At 39.4% G+C, this 16,960-nt stretch overlaps 1 non-coding gene across 1 annotated transcript; it reads left to right on the top strand.

Annotated features, from left to right (window-relative positions):
- The first annotated feature begins 4,664 nt into the window (after positions 1-4,664).
- Positions 4,665-4,772, top strand: LOC130942773 (small nucleolar RNA R71). The gene has a single exon (XR_009071324.1). It is a non-coding gene; the product is annotated as a small nucleolar RNA R71 (small nucleolar RNA).
- The last annotated feature ends 12,188 nt before the right edge of the window (positions 4,773-16,960 follow it).

The raw sequence follows: 16,960 nt of genomic DNA, 5'->3' as shown, positions 1-16,960 counted from the left end.
CCCTCCCCTACTGGAATAGAATCCCTCTTTTGCGTCTGTCACTAACGCCCAGCAGGTTCGGAGTTTGAAGCACGTCACAGTCATTCAATCATTGAATCCTACTCAGAATACCACAGACAAGGTTAGACCTTCCGGATTCTCTTGAATGCCGCCATCAGTTCTTGCCTATACCACGAAGACTCTGATCTCACGGAATTGAATAGAAGAACAATAGTAATTGCATTAATACTCGAGGTACAGCAGAGCTCCACACCTTAATCTATGGTGTGTAGAAACTCCATCGTTGAAAATACATAAGAACAAGGTCTAGGCATGGCCGTGAGGCCAGCCCTCAAATGATCTAAGAACTAGATGTCCGAAGATGAAAATACAATAGTAAAAGGTCCTATTTATAGAAAACTAGTAGCCTAAGGTGTACAAAGATGAGTAAATGACATAGAAATCCACTTCCGGGCCCACTTGGTGTGTGCTTGGGCTGAGCAATGAAGCATTTTCGTGTAGAGACTCTTCTTGGAGTTAAACGCCAGCTTTTATTCCAGTTTGGGCGTTTAACTCCCATTTTGGTGCCAGTTCCGGCGTTTAACGCTGGAATTTCTGAGGGTGACTTTGAACGCCGGTTTGGGCCATCAAATCTTGGGCAAAGTATGGACTATCATATATTGCTGGAAAGCCCAGGATGTCTACTTTCCAACGCCGTTGAGAGCGCACCAATTGGACTTCTGTAGCTCCAGAAAATCCACTTCGAGTGCAGGGAGGTCAGAATCCAACAGCATCTGCAGTCCTTTTGAGTTTCTGGATCAGATTTTTGCTCAGATCCCTCAATTTCAGCCAGAAAATACCTGAAATCACAGAAAAACACACAAACTCATAGTAAAGTCCAGAAAAGTGAATTTTAACTAAAAACTAATAAAAATATAATAAAAACTAACTAGATCATACTAAAAACATACTAAAAACAATGCCAAAAAGCGTACAAATTATCCGATCATCACAACACCAAACTTAAATTGTTGCTTGTCTCCAAGCAACTGAAAATCAAATAAGATAAAAAGAAGAGAATATACTATAGACTCCAAATTATCAGTGAAACTTAGCTCCAAATTAGATGAGCGGGACTAGTAGCTTTTTGCCTCCGAACAGTTTTGGCATCTCACTTTATCCTTTGAAATTCAGAATGATTGGCTTCTTTAGGAACTTAGAATCCAGATAGTGTTATTGATTCTCCTAGTTAAGTATGATGATTCTTGAACACAGCTACTTTATGAGTCTTGGCCGTGGCCCAAAGCACTCTGTCTTCCAGTATTACCACCGGATACATTCATGCCACAGACACATAATTGGGTGAACCTTTTCAGATTGTGACTCAGCTTTGCTAGAGTCCCCAATTAGAGGTGTCCAGGGTTCTTAAGCACACTCTTTTTGCCTTGGATCACAACTTTATTTCTTTCTTTTTCTTTTTCTCCCTTTTTTTTCGTTTTTCTCCTTCTCTCTTTTTTTTTTATTTTTTGTATTCACTGCTTTTTCTTGCTTCAAGAATCATTTTTATGATTTTTCAGATCCTCAGTAACATGTTTCCTTTTTCATCATTCTTTCAAGAGCCAACAATTTTAACATTCATGAACCACAAATTCAAAAGACATATGCACTGTTTAAGCATACATTCAGAAAACAAAAAGTATTGTCACCACATCAATCTAATTAAGCTAGTTTTAAAGATGAAATTGAAATCCTGTACTTCTTGTTCTTTTGTGATAAAAACAGTTTTCTTTTAAGAAAGGTGATGGATTCATAGGACATTCATAACTTTAAGGCATAGACACTAAGACACTAATGATCATAAGACACAAACATGGATAAACATAAGCATAAAAATTCGAAAAACAGAAAAATAAAGAACAAGGAGATTAAAGAACGGGTCCACCTTAGTGATGGCGGCTTGTTCTTCCTCTTGAAGGTCTTATGGAGTTCTTGAGCTCCTCAATGTCTCTTCCTTGTCTTTGTTGCTCCTCTCTCATGATTCTTTGATCTTCTCTAATTTCATGGAGGAGAATGGAGTGTTCTTGGTGCTCCACCCTTAGTTGTCCCATGTTGGAACTCAATTCTCCTAGGGAGGTGTTTAGTTGCTCCCAATAGTCTTGTGGAGGAAAGTGCATCCCTTGAGGTATCTCAGGGATCTCTTGATGAGAGGGGTCTCTTGTTTGCTCCATCCTTTTCTTAGTGATGGGCTTGAGGTCATGCCTTCTCAGTTGAACCGGCTTTGGATGCCATAAATGGTTATGGAAAAACAAAAAGCAATGCTTTTACCACACCAAACTTAAAAGGTTTGCTCGTCCTCGAGCAAAAGAAGAAAGAAGAGATGAGGAAGAAGGGAATGGCTTTGTGTTCGGCCAAAGAGGGGAAGAAGTGGTGTTTTATGAAGGATGGATGTGAGTGGTGAAGAGGAAGAGATGTTGAGGTGATTGGTGAATGGGTGAAGAAGAAGAAGAGAGAGTGGTGGTGGGGTTGGTGGGGATCCTGTGGAGTCCACAGATCCTGAGGTGTCAAGGAAAAGTCATCCCTGCACCAAATGCCACTCAAAATCACGTTTTGAGGCATTTCTGGCGTTAAACGCCGGGCTGGTGCCCATTCCTGGCGTTTAACGCCAGGTTCTTGCCCTTTCCTGGCGTTTAACGCCAGTCTGGTGCCCCTTTCTGGCGTTAAACGCCCAGAATGGTGCCAGACTGGGCGTTAAACGCCCAACTGCTACCCTCACTGGCGTTTAAACGCCAGTGAGTTCTTCCTCCAGGGTGTGCTGTTTTTCTTCCTGTTTTTCATTCTGTTTTTGCTTTTTCAATTGATTTTGTGACTTCTTATGATCATCAACCTACAAAAATCATAAAATAACAAAAGAAAATATATAAAATATAATCATTGGGTTGCCTCCCAACAAGCGCTTCTTTAATGTCAGTAGCTTGACAGAGGGCTCTCATGGAGCCTCACAGATACTTAGAGCAATGTTGGAACCTCCCAACACCAAGCTTAGAGTTTGAATGTGGGGGTTCAACACCAAACTTAGAGTTTGGTTGTGGCCTCCCAACACCAAACTTAGAGTTTAACTGTGGGGGCTCTGTTTGTCTCTGATTTGAGAGAAGCTCTTCATGCTTCCTCTCCATGGTGACAGAGGGATATCCTTGAGCTTTCAACACATAGGATTTTTTATTCACTTGAATGATCAGTTCACCTCCATCAACATCAATCACAGCCTTTGCTGTGGCTAGGAAGGGTCTACCAAGGATGATGGATTCATCCATGCACTTCCCAGTCTCTAGGACTATGAAATCAGTAGGGATGTAATGGTCTTCAACTTTTACCAAAACATTCTCTACAAATCCATAAGATTGTTTTCTTGAGTTGTCTGCCATCTCTAGTGAGATTCTTGCAGCTTGTACCTCAAAGATCCCTAGCTTCTCCATTACAGAGAGAGGCATGAGGTTTACACTTGACCCTAAGTCACACAGAGCCTTCTTGAAGGTCATGGTGCCTATGGTGCAAGGTATGGAAAACTTCCCAGGATCTTGTTTCTTTTGAGGTAATTTCTGCCTAGACAAGTCATCCAGTTCTTTGGTGAGCAAAGGAGGTTCATCCTCCCAAGTCTCATTTCCAAACAACTTGTCATTTAGCTTCATGATTGCTCCAAGGTATTTAGCAACTTGCTCTTCAGTGACATACTCATCCTCTTCAGAGGAAGAATACTCATCAGAGCTCATGAATGGCAGAAGTAAGTCCAATGGAATCTCTATGGTCTCATTTTGAGCCTCAGATTCCCATGGTTCCTCATTGGGAAACTCAGTGGAGGTCAGTGTACGCCCATTGAGGTCTTCCTCAGTGGCGTCCACTTCATCTCCTTCCTCTCCAAATTCGGCCATGGTTATGGCTTTGCACTCTCCTTTTGGATTTTCTTCTGTATTGCTTGGAAGAGTACTTGGAGGGAGTTCAGTAACTTTCTTACTCATCTGTCCCACTTGTGCCTCCAAATTTCTAATGGAGGACCTTGTTTCATTCATGAAACTTTGAGTGGTTTTGATTAGATCAGAGACCATGGTTGCTAAGTCAGAGGGGTTCTGCTTAGGATTCTCTGTCTGTTGCTGAGAAGATGATGGAAAAGGCTTGCTATTGCTAAACCTGTTTCTTCCACCATTATTGTTATTGAAACCTTGTTGAGGTTTCTCTTGATTCTTCCATGAGAGATTTGGGTGATTTCTCCATGAAGAATTATAGGTGTTTCCATAGGGTTCTCCTAGGTAATTCACCTCTTCAATTGAAGGGTTCTCAGGATCATAGGCTTCTTCCTCAGATGAAGCATCCTTAGTACTGCTTGGTGTATTTTGCATTCCAGACAGACTTTGAGAAATCAAATTGACTTGTTGAGTCAATATCTTGTTCTGAGCCAAAATGGCATTCAGAGCATCAATCTCAAGAACTCCTTTCTTCTGACTTGTCCCATTGTTCACAGGATTCCTTTCAGAAGTGTACATGAATTGATTATTTGCAACCATTTCAATTAGTTCTTGAGCCTCTGTAGGCGTCTTCTTCAAGTGAAGAGATCCTCCAGCAGAGCTATCCAAAGACATCTTGGATAGTTCAGAGAGACCATCATAGAAAATACCTATGATGCTCCATTCAGAAAGCATGTTTGAGGGACATTTTCTGATTAATTGTTTGTATCTTTCCCAAGCTTCATAGAGGGATTCACCATCCTTCTGTCTGAAGGTTTGGACTTCCACTCTAAGCTTACTCAATTTTTGAGGTGGAAAGAACTTTGCCAAGAAGGCATTGACTAGCTTTTCCCAAGAGTCCAGGCTTTCTTTAGGTTGTGAGTCCAACCGTGTCCTAGCTCTGTCTCTTACAACAAAAGGGAATAGCATCAGTCTATAGACTTCAGGGTCTACCCCATTAGTCTTGACTGTGTCACAGATTTGCAAGAATTCAACTAAGAACTGATGAGGATCTTCCAATGGAAGTCCATGAAACTTGCAATTCTGTTGCATTAGAGAAACTAATTGAGGCTTAAGCTCAAAGTTGTTTGCTCCAATGGCAGGGATAGAGATGCTTCTCCCATAGAAATTGGGAGTAGGTGCAGTAAAGTCACCCAGCACCTTCCTTGCATTGTTGGCATTGTTGTTGTTTTCGGCTGCCATGGGTTCTTCTTCTTTGAAGAATTCGGTCAGGTCCTCAACAGAGAGTTGTGCCTTAGCTTCTCTTAGCTTTCGCTTCAAGGTCTTTTCAGGTTCAGGGTCAGCTTCAACAAGAATGCCTTTGTCTTTGCTCCTGCTCATATGAAAGAGAAGAAAACAAGAAAATATGGAATCCTCTATGTCACAGTATAGAGATTCCTTGAGGTGTCAGAGGAAGAAAAATGGAAGACAGAAGTAGAAAATTCGAACTTATCAAAGAAGATTGAGTTCGAATTTTGCATTAAGGGATAGTGTTAGTCCATAAATAGAAGGATGTGAGAAGAAAGGAAGAAATTTTCGAAAATTAAGTAAAAGATTTTGAAAACATTTTGAAAAACACTAATTGATTTTCGAAAACAAAAGTGGGAAAGAAGTAAAGTGATTTTTGAAAAAGATTTTGAAACACTAACAAGATGAGAATGCACATGAGAAACAACAAAACACTCAAGTCAATAGAATTCAAAGATCAAAACAAGGAAATCATCAAGAACAACTTGAAGATTAATGAAGACACATGCATGAATTCGAAAAATGCAAGAAGAACAGAAACATGCAATTGACACCAAACTTAAAATGAGACTCTAGACTCAAACAAGAAATATTTTTGGATTTTATGAATTTGTAATTTTTTTGGGTTTTTTCGAAAATTAAGTGAAAAGGAAAATAAAGGTATCAAAATTCTTAATGAGAATTCCAGGAATCATGCAATGTTAGTCTAAAGCTTTAGTCTAAAGGAATTAGACATAGCTAGCCAAGCTTCAGCAGGACACTGCATTCAAGAGCTAAATTGATGAGGATCAATCAGCTTTGGTGATGATAAGAACATCACCTTGAAACACTAGAATTCATTCTTAAGAACTCCGAAGAAAAATACCTAATCTAAGCAACAAGATGAACCGTCAGTTGTCCATACACAAGAACAATCCCCGGCAACGGCGCCAAAAACTTGGTGCACGAAATTGTGATCAATACTTTTCAAAACATAAACAATCCCTAGTAATGGCTCCAAAGACTTGGTGCTCAATACCATGGCATAAACACAACTTCGCACAACTAACCAGCAAGTGCACTGGGTCGTCCAAGTAATAAACCTTACGCGAGTAAGGGTCGATCCTACGGAGATTGGTGGTATGAAGCAAGCTATGGTCATCTTGTAAATCTTAGTCAGGCAGACTCAAATGGATATGGTGATGAACGAAAATAACATAAAAGATAAAGATAGAGATACTTATGTATATCATTGGTGTAAGAGCTTCAGACAAGCGTATGAAGATGCCTTCCCTTCCGTCTCTCTGCTTTCCTACTGCCTTCATCCAATCCTTCTTACTCCTTTCCATGGCAAGCTCATGTAGGGTTTCACCGTTGTCAATGGCTACCTCCCATCCTCGCAGTGAAAGCTAATGCTCACGCACTCTGTCACAGTACGGCCAATCACCGGTTGGTTCCCTCCCCTACTGGAATAGAATCCCTCTTTTGCGTCTGTCACTAACGCCCAGCAGGTTCGGAGTTTGAAGCACGTCACAGTCATTCAATCATTGAATCCTACTCAGAATACCACAGACAAGGTTAGACCTTCCGGATTCTCTTGAATGCCGCCATCAGTTCTTGCCTATACCACGAAGACTCTGATCTCACGGAATTGAATAGAAGAACAATAGTAATTGCATTAATACTCGAGGTACAGCAGAGCTCCACACCTTAATCTATGGTGTGTAGAAACTCCACCGTTGAAAATACATAAGAACAAGGTCTAGGCATGGCCGTGAGGCCAGCCCCCAAATGATCTAAGAACTAGATGTCCGAAGATGAAAATACAATAGTAAAAGGTCCTATTTATAGAAAACTAGTAGCCTAAGGTGTACAAAGATGAGTAAATGACATAGAAATCCACTTCCGGGCCCACTTGGTGTGTGCTTGGGCTGAGCAATGAAGCATTTTCGTGTAGAGACTCTTCTTGGAGTTAAACGCCAGCTTTTATTCCAGTTTGGGCGTTTAACTCCCATTTTGGTGCCAGTTCCGGCGTTTAACGCTGGAATTTCTGAGGGTGACTTTGAACGCCGGTTTGGGCCATCAAATCTTGAGCAAAGTATGGACTATCATATATTTCTGGAAAGCCCAGGATGTCTACTTTCCAACGCCGTTGAGAGCGCGCCAATTGGGCTTCTGTAGCTCCAGAAAATCCACTTCGAGTGCAGGGAGGTCAGAATCCAACAGCATCTGCAGTCCTTTTGAGTTTCTGGATCAGATTTTTGCTCAGATCCCTCAATTTCAGCCAGAAAATACCTGAAATCACAGAAAAACACACAAACTCATAGTAAAGTCCAGAAAAGTGAATTTTAACTAAAAACTAATAAAAATATAATAAAAACTAACTAGATCATACTAAAAACATACTAAAAATAATGCCAAAAAGCGTACAAATTATCCGCTCATCACTAACATGTAGTAGGGAATCATACTCTTATTTGGCATTAGCCCCCGCTTATGTTCTAATTGCCTTGATATCTTTGTTGTAGGCTTCATTTTTTTTCTTTCTTTCCTTTTGGGTTGGCCACCAATACGGGAGGAAATGAAAGTTTCTAAATGGGGCAACAAACAAGTCATCCGCACAACCTTTTGAAGGAGCTCATCAATTATAGCAACCCATCCACCTTGCTCTTCTTTGCATGCACCGCGGACGGTGCAATCTTCAAGTGTGGGGAGGTCGTCCGACCGATCTCCATGGGTAACCATTTCCTTTTCAACACCAAATTTTTATTTTCTTTGTTAGATTAGCTATTGCATTGCATGATAGGTTGCATGTTAGTTAGAATTTGTACATATTTTTACCACTTCTTTTTTTGTTAGGACTACTTGGTTAGGGTGATGATTTCTTTCCCAAGAAACCGTTTTAGGGCACCCTACCAATTTGAAAAAAATATACTTTGTGGAACTTGCTTGAATGAATTTATTTTGGAACATGGTTTTTGAGCTAAGAACACAAGCTTGTGAGATTTGAGCCTAATGGTGTGGTTACATCTTATAACCACTTATTTTCCTTCTTGTGTGCATTATTCTCTTCCTATGATTGTAATCTTTGATTTGTTTGATTCTTTATGTCCATCATTTTGTGTATTTATGCATTTATATGATTGAGGCCATCATTTCATTAGCTCACTTACCCAAATGGCCTTACCTTTTATCTTCCTTTGTTAGCCAAATTTGAGCCAACGATTAACCCACTTTGTTCTTAATTTAGCACATTACAAGCCTTAAAGCGAAAAACAATAAATGTCCTTAATTTGGATCTTTGATTAGCTTAGGCTAGTGTGTGTGAGAATCATTCAAGTGTGGGAACCTTGGGACATTGGGTGAATAAAAGGGTAGTTTTGTATTTTTATTGAAATTATTGAAAATTGGGTACATGCTCATGTATTGATTAATTGTAAAACCTTATGCATTGATGCTCTTGTATATAGGAAGAAAGAAAAAAAAACAAGAGAAAAAGAAAAGAAAAAAAAGAAAAACAATATGGAAAAGAAAAAAAAATATAGAAAAAGAAAGAAAAAAAAAAAGAAGAAAAAGAAAGAAATAAAAAGGGGACAAAATGCCCCAAAGTAATGCTCAAATAAAAGTCAATGCATATGTGTTGTGAAATGAAAAGGGAATGCATGAGTATGTAGAAAGGTGAAGAATGGGTAGTTAGGTTAGAACTTAATTGTATAGGATGTCATAGGTTAGGTGGGAAGTCTAAGCCTATCAAAGATTCAAACTTCAAGCTCACTTGACCAAATATGCATCCTACCTTAACCCTAGCCCCATTACAACCTAAAGAAAAGACCTCATGATAATTGTATGCGTGCATTGAATAATTATTGATTGTTAGATAAAAAACAAATCTTGGAAAGCATGATTAGGGGAGAATTGAGTGAATCAACCCCAAACACCGAGTGACTAGAGTGCAAACACTTCCGGTGAGGGTTCGATGCTCAATTCCTTGATTCCCGGCTTTCACGAGCGTTCTTCTTGCAAGTCTATGTGAACTTCATGTTTATACTTCAATTGGTAGGACTCATGAATCGTTATATGATCTTAAGCCCTACTTGTGCATGTATGTCTTGGAGATCGATTTATTTTTAACCAAGTAGGTAGAATCATTTTGCATATAGTTTCTTTGCTTTGAATAAGTGTCATATCCCTTATTTCATTCTTGTTTTAGCATGAGGACATGCTAAGGTTTAAGTGTGGGGAGGTTGATAAACCCCAATTTGACGGTTTATCTTGTATTGAATTTAGAGTATTTTGATGACCTTTACCCACATTTATTCAATGAAATAGCATGGTTTTATAACTTCTCCTTTAATTGTGCTTAAGAGTGAAAACATGCTTTTTAGGTCTTAAAATAGTTAAATTTAATTCACCTTGATTCCATTAGATGCCTTGATATGTTTGTTAAGTGATTTAAGGTTTAGGAGGCAAAGATTGGATCAAGGGAATGAAGAAAGAAAGCATGAAAAGTTGGAGAACTCATGAAGAAATGAAAGAACCGGAAAGCTGTCAAGCCGACCTCTTCGCACTTAAACGAGCATAACTTGAGCTACAGAGGTCCAAATGATGCGGTTCTAGTTGGGTTAGAAAGCTAACATCCCGGGCTTCGAAACGATATAAGATTTGTCACATTTGCTACACGTATGGTGGCGCTCATGCGCATAGTATGCGCACGCGCCGTTGCTGCCACCTGGTTCACTTAAAGCAAAACGTGGCCAGCGAATTCTAAAGCCTTGTGGGCCCAATCCAACTCATTTCTGATGCTATTTAACCCAAGGAGTGAAGAGGGAAACGTGTGTTAGTTACCATTAGTTTAGGATTAGTTAGAAGTAGTTTCTAGAGAGAGAAGCTCTCACTTCTCTCTAGAATTAGGATTAGGATTAGGTTTAGTTCTTAGATCTAGGTTTTAATCTTTGCTTTCTTCTACTTCTACCTCTCAATTCTTTGTTGCTACATTCATCTTCTTCTACTCTTTTGTTGTAATTTCCTTTATGTTGTTCTTATATTTTGTTGTAGATCTAGTATTGTTCCTTCTACATTCTTCCAATTCAATAAGAGGTAATTCATACTAAATGTGTCTTCTTTGCTTTTCTATTGTTGATCTCTTGTTTTTGTAGTTGTAGATTCCTTTAATTCTTGCATTTAATAATGTTTACTTCTATTGCACTTTATGTGTTTGTTGAAATGTCTCTTTTAGTTTTAGTGTAGATTTTGTTCCTCTTGGCCTAGGTAGAGTAATTAGTGACACTTGAGTTATCTAATTCCTTTGTTGATTGATAATTGGAGAGATTGCTAATTGGTTTGGAGTGCACTAAAGCTAGTCTTTCCTTGGGAGTTGGCTAGGACTTGTGGCTCAAGTCAATTCATCCACTTGACTTTCCTTTATTTAGTAAGGGTTAACTAAGTGGTAGCAATGAACAATTCTCATCACAATTGAGAAGGATAACTAGGATAGGACTTCTAGTTTTCATACCTTGCCAAGAGCCTTTTATAGTTGTTAGTTTATTTTCATTGCCATTTACTTTTCATGCTTCTTATCCAAAACCCCAAAATAACTCATAACCAATAACAAGACACTTTATTGTAATTCCTAGGGAGAACGACCCGAGGTTTGAATACTTCGGTTTATAAAATTAGGGGTTTGTTACTTGTGACAAACAATCTTTTGTATGAAAGGATTATTGTTGGTTTAGAAACTATACTTGCAACGAGAATTTATTTGTAAAATTCTATACCATCAAAAATCTAATCATCAACATCCCTATCCAAGAACCAAAGGAAGCTAAGGCTCACGTAAAGACCACATAGGTTCCTTTGCATGCACTTCCGCACTGCATAAGTTCTGATGAATACTCATCCTCTGATAAGGATGAAGACACTAGGGATGAGCAAGTTGCTTGGTACCTAGGAGTTCTCATGAAGCTGAATGCCAAGTTACTTGGTATAAAGCCTTTGGAGGAAGAACCTCCATTGCTTTCCAAAGAACTCAATGCTTTGGTTCAGTAAAAGCTACCTCAGAAGCTTCCAGATCTTGGACGCTTATTGATTCCTTGCACCATAGGCACTATGACGTTTGAGAAGGCTCTGTGTGAGCTAGGGTCAAACATAAACCTCATGCCACTCTCTGTAATGGAGAAGCTAGGAATTCTTGAGGTACAAGCTGCAAACATCTCATTAGAGATGGCAGACAAGACAATGAAGAAGCCATTTGGCTTAGTAGAGGATGCCTTAGTAAAGGTTGAAGACCACTACATCCCTGCAAACTTCATAGTCTTGGACATAGGAGAGGATGAGTATGACTCTATCATCCTAGGAAGACCTTTTCTAGCCACTGCTAATGCTATAATTAATGTGGCTAAAGGAGAACTAACTCTAAAACTAGGGGAGGATCACATCTTGTTCAAGATGGTTCATCCCAATTCTCCCTCTGATAAAAGAGAGATAACTATGCAACACCTCGTGTTCCAACCCTCTCTTTCTATGTAGAGCTTAGCAGAGCCCCCAAACATCAATTCTAAGTTTAGTGTTGGCAGCCATCAACAAGCTCTAAGTACAAAGGTACTAGGAAGAAAGTACCTAATGGCTGGAAGGACAAGAAAGTCCCAACTGAAGGCCTCTCACCTGGCATGAGAGTTGTCTTCACCAAGAAGCCAGTCATACCACATACAGTGAGTCGTATCCTGTCTCTAGAGTATGTAGAGCTCATTCATGAGAAGACAGGAAGAAAGTTCACTGTAAGGGGTGAAAATCTGAGCCCATACTCACCTCCGTAAGGAGCTAACCGTCAAGCCAATGACATTAAAGAAGCGCTTGTTGGGAGGCAACCCAACCTTAATTAATTATCTTTATTTTATTTTTCTTTCAGTTATTTTTAGGGTCATGATCATATGCAGCAGTCAGAACCGAGACAGAAATGTCAAAGCAATGAAAATAGAACACTCTCGATGGAGTGTTATTAAAGTTGAACGCCAGCCAGGGAGCTCTGACTGAGCGTTCAACACCCCAAATAGGTAGCATTGCTGGCGTTGAACGCCAGCCAGGGAGCAGCCCTTAGGCGTTCAAATGCCAGTGCAGAGGGAAGGGAATCTGAATTCCCTAGCCTCTCAGGACCAGTGGGTCCCACAACATCTTTCACCCACCCACTTACTTTCACACTTTCCCATACACACTTCCCTATAAACCCTAGCCCAATCACATCCATATCACTTCTCCAAAACCATCATAACTCCTACCAACACCCACCCACTTCAAAATCAAATTTCCCACCCCAAACCCCACCCATGGCCGAACCGAACCCCTAACCACTCCTATAAATACCCCTCTTCAAAATCCTTCATACACATACCTCTCGTACACTCATAAACCCTACTTGGCCGAAAGCACCTTTTCCCTATATCTTCTTCTATTTTCTTTTTCTTCTTCTACTCCATTCTTCTCTTTTCTTTATTTTTACTCGAGGATGAGCAAAGTTTTAAGTTGGTGTTGGAAAAGCATAGCTTTTTTCTTTCCATTCCCATTCATGGCACCTAAGGTTGGAGAGTCCTCTAGAAAGAGGAAAGGAATGGCAGTAGCCGCCACCTCTGAATCTTGGGAGATGGAGAGATTTATCACCAAATCTCACCAAGATCACTTCTATGAAGTAGTGACAGAGATGAAAGTGATCCCTGAGGTCCCTTTCAAACTCAAGAAGAATGAGTATCTGAAAATTCGAAGAGAGATCCGGAGAAGAGGTTGGAAGTCCTAACCAATCCCATTCAAGATGTTGGGATTTTAATGGTGCAAGAGTTCTATGCTAATGCATGGGTTACTAAAATCCATGACACTAGTGTGAACCCAAATCCAAAGAATTGGAGCACCATGGTCTGAGGGAGAGTCTTAGATTTCAGCCCGAAAAGTGTGAGGTTAGTGTTCAACTTGCCTCTAATGCAAGGAGATCCACATTCTTATACTAGAAGAGTCAACTTTTATCAGAGATTAGATCAAGTACTCTTAGACATTTGTGTGGAAGGAGCATAGTGGAAAAGGGATTCCCAAGGCAAGCCCATTCAACTAAGAAGGCTTGACATCAAGCCCATGCACAAGATCCTGTTTAGCCCCCTCAGTATGAGATCCCTGAAATACCTCAAAGGATGTATTTTCCTCCTCAAAGCTATTGGGATCAATGGCAGACTTCTCTTGGAGAACAAAGCACTAACATGGAGCAATTGAGGGTGGAGCATCAAGAGCATTTCACCACCCTCAATGAAATAAGAGAAAATCAAACATCCATAAGGGAAAGAACAAAGGGCTATGAGGGAAGAACAACAAAGGCAAAAGAATAACATTGAAGAGATCAAGCATCACATTAGATCCTCAAGGAGGAGCACTAGCCGCCACCATTAAAGGTGGACTCGTTCTCTTTATCTCCTTTCCTGTTGTATTTTTCTGTTTTCTGTTATGTTCTATCTGTTCTCTTGTTCTTGTTGCATGATCATTTGCACTGATGTCTTAAAGTTGTAAAATGTTCCATATATCTCTCACATTGCTTAAAAAAGAAAATTTTATTTGAAAAGAATTGAGAGATACATGAATTTCAAGTTTAAAATAAGAATAGTTCAATTATTTTGATGTGGTGGCATTGCTATTGTTTTCTGAATGTATGAATAAACAATGCATAATTGGAGTTAGAACTTTAGAATGTTAGCTCTTGAAAGAATGATGAAAAAGGAAAAGTATTATTGATAATCTAAAAAATAAAAAAAATGATTCTTGAAGCAAGAAAAAGCAGCAAAAAGAAAAAGCATGTTGCAAAAGAAAAAAAATTTAAGGCATGCAAAAAAAAATGGCGAAAAAAATAATAATAAAGAGAAAAATCCATTACTGCCCAAAAATGCAGGAAAAGGAGGGCAGATTGAAAAAGCCAACAACCTTTTAAACCAAAAGGCAAGGGTAAAAAGGATCCAAGACTTTAAGCATCAATAGATAGGAGGGCCTCCAAGGAATAAAATCCTGGCGTAAGTAGCTCAACCAAGCTGTCCCTAACCATGTGCTTGTGGCATGAAGGTGTCAAGTGAAAAGCTTGAGACTGAGCAGTTAAAGTCGTGATCCAAAGCAAAAAGAGTGTGTTTAAGAACTCTGGACACCTCTACCTGGAGATTCTAGCAAAATTGAATCACAATCTAAAAAGGTTCACCCAGTTAAAGTGTCTGTGGCATTTATGCATCCGGTGGTAATATTGAAAAACAAAGTGTTTAGGGTCACGGCCAAGACTTTGAAAGTTGTTTTCAAGAATAAAAAAGCACTGAACTAGGAGAGTCAATGATATCATCTGGATTCTAAGTTCCAAAAGATGCCAACCATTCTGAGTTTCAATGGATAGTGAGATGCCAAAACTATTCAGAAGCAAAAAACTACTAAGTCCCGCTCATCTAATTGAAACTGAGCTTCATTGGAAACTTTGAGATTTATCATATCTTAATCTTCTTTTTATCCTACTGTGTTTTAGTTGCTTAGGGACAAGCAACAGTTTAAGTTTGGTGTTGTGATGAGTGGATATTTTATACGCTTTTTGGCATCATTTTCATATAATTTTTAGTATATTTTGTTTAATTTTTATTAGGTTTTTATAGGTTTTAGTGTTAAATTAACATTTTTGGATTCTACTATGAGTTTTTGTGTTTTTGTGCAATTTCAAGTATTTTCTGGCTAAAATTGAGGAGTTGGAGCAAAAGTTTGATTCAGAGACAAAGAAAGCACTGCAGATGCTGTCCGAATCTGACCTCCTTGCACTCGAAAGAGCTTTTCTGGAGTTACAGAAGTCCAAATGGAGCGTGCTTAACGAATATGGAAAGCTGACTTCTAGAGCTTTTCAGAAATGTATAACAGTTTATACTTTGCTTCAGATTAGAACTCCCAAAACTGGCATCCAATGGCAGCCTCCTGCCCCCTTCCAGGCGTCCAGCTCCCACAAGGCATAAACCAGCGTCCAAACGCCCAGAGAGGACCCCCTAGCCAGCGTTCAATGCCCTAGAGGCCTCATAGCACATGGATCTCATCAAAGCTCAGCCCAAACACTCACCAAGTGCGCCCCAGAAGTGAATTTGAGTACTAAAAAGACTGCTTTACCCTTTTTATGTAATCCTTGGTCATTAGCTTAGTATTTAAATAATTTTTACACCTCTCATTAAGAGAGATCTGCCATATTTCATTTTTACCATTGTATTTTCCTATCAGTACGAGTTTCTAAACCTCCTAGGTTGAGGCGAGGAGTCTTGCTGAGTCCTATGAATTAATAAAAGTATTACTGTTTCTCTTCGATCCGTGTTTGATTTATCTCTAAGATGTATATTCGCTCTTCAACATGATAGGATGATCAGTGACAATTAGCTCAGTTCATCATACTAAGACTGCATTCTTGACAACCACCCGTGTCTACTTGGGTCTGTGTGAATACGTGACTGGAAAGTACGAACCGCCAGCTTGATTATACATCTCTCAGACGGCTAATCTACGACTTCGTTGGGGAATTCTCGAGACACCAGTTCAGCCAATTTCTGGAGAAATTAGGGTCTATGTGTTAAAGACTAGAACCCAAAGGAGCAGCACTCTCTGATCCCGAAGATTCGACCTTATCTGTGGCATTTTGAGTAGGATCGCCAAGAGAATTAACTGCTAGAGCTTCACCCTTGTTCAGATCGGATGACCGCGGCCATACGGCATTTGATCTGAAGCAAAGGAGATTGATGATCACGACCAATGGCGTTGATCACATACAGCCTGCCATAGAAGAAATCATTCACAAGCAAAGAAGACAGTAATACCAGAGTTAATTCAGAAAGACAAAGCAACTCCTATCCTTAACCATATTCCTATCACTGATTCCATTTAATATAAAAAGTAATTTATACAATATTCCTCTTATGCCTTCAACCAACTTCAAACCAATGACTTCTTGATTTCGCCTTACTAATACCTGTAAGATAATCATAGCTTGCTTCAAACCACAGTCCTCATAGGATTGACCCTGACTCGCTCAGGTATTACTTAGATGACTCAGTGCACTTGCTGGTATAATTGTATGGAGTGTGGGAATTCGTGTGCCATGTTCTACCCATCTCAGCGACCTTTACCCCGAAGAGAAGATGGAGCGAGCTTCTCTTGAAAATTAAAGTCCCTATTGATTCGGTTGGCTCCCACCACATTCTCAAAGCGCGGTCATCCCACAAGGACACGCTGACGCAGGAGATTGCAATCCCAGATGCAAAAAAAAAGTAACAAAGCTTTTGATTTTCTGAAACACTATCACCGCACCAAGAGAGTTCTCAGCTCTCAACGCCAAACACAACTCTATTATGTATTTAATAGAAGAAATTATTTAAATGTATTTAGTTGTAGTGGATTTAAAACCCGCAGTTAATCAATCAAAAATTGTGTTTCTAATATTTAACATGCTCATAATTGAAGATATAGTACTCGACGCCCATCTAGACATTTTATGAAGACTGAATCAGTAATCGATTATTCAACTGAAGTATTCAATCATATTCCAGCAGCCATAGAAACCGTCATTTATAGATTAACTAGATTCAAAGAACTTTGTGCCTACGATGTTGACTGTGTAAAACAAAAGTGAGTTAACCTACAACGCTGGACAAATTGAACCACGAAGCCAGAATCAGATGGTGCCGGTATCCTTTTTTCCTTGCTTTTGTTTCTGTGATGCTCATGATTTTTTTTTATAT

The sequence above is a fragment of the Arachis stenosperma genome, chromosome 7, assembly GCF_014773155.1.
Source record: "Arachis stenosperma cultivar V10309 chromosome 7, arast.V10309.gnm1.PFL2, whole genome shotgun sequence".
Taxonomy (NCBI): Eukaryota; Viridiplantae; Streptophyta; class Magnoliopsida; order Fabales; family Fabaceae; genus Arachis; species Arachis stenosperma.
This window is presented reverse-complemented; position numbering and strand designations above follow the sequence as displayed.